Here is a 2,500-nt window from a genome sequence, read left to right as displayed (position 1 = left end):
CACACACACACACACACACACACACACACACACACACACACACACACACACGCACACGCCCACGCACACACGCACACACACACACACACACACACACACACACACACACACACACACACGCACACACACGCACACACACACGCACACACACACACACACACACACACACACACACAGAATCAATGATGGTAGTGTCGTTGAATCTAACACTGTGGAGTCCGGTTCTCGATTCTGATTGGCTGATAGCTGTGGCCAATCGAGCGTAAACCTACACCGTCCACCTGAAGATTCTATGCGCGTCCAAGTTGGACCCAGCGCATCGATGTCGGTAATGAGAATATGTTGCAGTTGGGGTAGGGAGTCTGCAAGAAGAGCACATCTTTGCACCATCTGTGGTTGGGGTATCAGTGTGATTGCAAAGACATTTCATTCCTGCGGTGTTTATCGCCTCCTTGCTGAGTTTTTGTAGCGAGTGTGTGTCTGGCAGCGCGACGCGCGCACGCCGAGTAACGTTGCCGGGGTAACCCCAATCACTTCCTCAACCGCAGCGGATCAAATTCATTGTTATTAAAGCGTTTTTAAAGAAATTTGGTCAGCACTTAAGTGTAACAGTGTTAGATAAGCAATAAGCCACTTGAGTCCGTGGGTTATGCTCAATTGATAACAGGCAAGGGGATGTTTACGGCACTCCAATCGAGCGTGACCCACGGCCTCTCGTGGCTTAATTTCCCCATGGCAGTTCCCATCATTTTGATTTGTGCTGTGGTGTGCTGGATCTTATAGACCAGTGGTTCTTAACCTGGGGTGCGGGCACCCCCTGGGGGTGCGCCAGAGATTTCAGGGGGTGCGCTGAATTTTGTTTGTGCTGAGGTTGTGACCAAAATTCTGCAAGCGAACATTATAATTAGGCCAAATCAAAAACCAAATTAAAACATGTTTTGGTCCCCATGTAAAGTCATTAATGTATTGAATAACTCAAGCAAGAATCGTTGTAATTAGTAACTAAAATCTTTTTTTAGTGCGTACATGCACAGTAGTTTGTTTTGGGGGTGCACGGCCTGTCTTGGGCACAGGTAAGGGGGTGCTTTAAGAAAAAAAGGTTAAGAACCACTGTTATAGACAACAGGACTATCATTGAAACTCATTAACCTGTGGCACATCCAAACATAGGGATCCGGGTTCGAATCCCGCTTTGGTCATTTCCAAACCCTCATCAGGGTTGCCAGATGAGGCTGATGATTTCCAGCCCAAAAAATGCTCAAAACCCGCCTAGAAGCACAAAATCCCTCTGGAGAGGATTTTCTGGAGAGGTGTGAGTGAATCAGTGATTAAGTATGACACCCGATCTGTGTATTTGAAGTGTTTTGAAGTGACTTATCTGCTCATTTTCACATTGTGTTCGATAGGCGGCAAAACTTTTGTCTTGTGAAAATCTGCCCTGTCTGTGTTCAATAAAGGGTCAATCTTTCTTTGGTGCATGACATTTATTTTTGTACATACATTTTCATTCGGGAGGGTTGTAGCTTTCATATGAGTGACTTCTGAAGCCAAGTGATTAATTGAAAGTCAGGTTATTAGCTGTTATTCCAAACAGATGGATAGGCGACAACTCTTTTGGAGACGGGTGTATTGATTTCTATGGCAAAAATTGGGTGGGTTTTTCTGCCAGATGCCATTTTTTCCCCGCACACTGCCATCCTAAGCAGCCCAATTGGGCGGGAAACAGCCCAATCTGGCAACACTGACCCCCATCTCCCCCATCCCTCTCCCTTGAAGTCTATTCAATGCACAAAAGCCCATTAAATCCCTTGCTGTTAGTAATAGTGGCAGTGATATTATTGTTACTACTATCATTATTATTATCATCATTAGTATTATTATTTTATTAAATTTTACATGATTCACATTGTGGAATGTATCGTGGAATCTGTAGTCCTATTTTGGGAGGGAGGGAGGGAGGGGGGAGGGATTGGGAGATTTTGTTTATTTGTATTACCATGTTGGAAAACGATGCAAAATGTGAGGACATTTATGTGACTTTAATGTAATTCTTTTGAAAAAAATCAATAAAAACCATTAAAAAAAAAAAAAAACCCATTAAATCCCAACACAAACACATACAAGGGTTTGGACAAAATAACTGAGACACCTGTCATTTTAGTGTGGGAAGTTTCATGGCTCAAGTGGACCAGCCTGTTGGCCAATCTTCATTCATGGCACATTGCACCAGTAATGTGAAGTGTGAAGGTTCAATTAGCAGGGCAAGAGCACAGTTTTGTTTACAATTTTGCAATGCACACAACATTATGGGTGACATATCAAAGTTCAAAATGGAGAAATTCTTGGTGCGCGTGTAACTGTTGCCTCTTTGACTGAGACAGCCAGTCTTTGTGACGTATCAAGAGCTACGGTATCCAAGGTAATGTCTGCATACCACCAAGAAGGATGAACCACATCCAACAGGATTAGCAGGAGGAACTAAATGACATTAAAATGACAG

General features: G+C 43.6%; 1 protein-coding gene across 1 annotated transcript in view; it reads right to left on the bottom strand.

Moving 5' to 3' along the window:
- The window catches only part of dgki (diacylglycerol kinase, iota), a 207,549-nt gene that overhangs the window by 59,467 nt on the left and 145,582 nt on the right, over nt 1–2,500 (bottom strand). The gene's annotated exons all lie outside the window — the stretch shown is intronic.

Source organism: Engraulis encrasicolus, chromosome 15 (assembly GCF_034702125.1).
Source record: "Engraulis encrasicolus isolate BLACKSEA-1 chromosome 15, IST_EnEncr_1.0, whole genome shotgun sequence".
Taxonomy (NCBI): domain Eukaryota; kingdom Metazoa; phylum Chordata; class Actinopteri; order Clupeiformes; family Engraulidae; genus Engraulis; species Engraulis encrasicolus.
The sequence above is the reverse complement of the archived record's forward strand: the minus strand, read 5'-3'. Positions and strand labels throughout refer to the sequence as shown.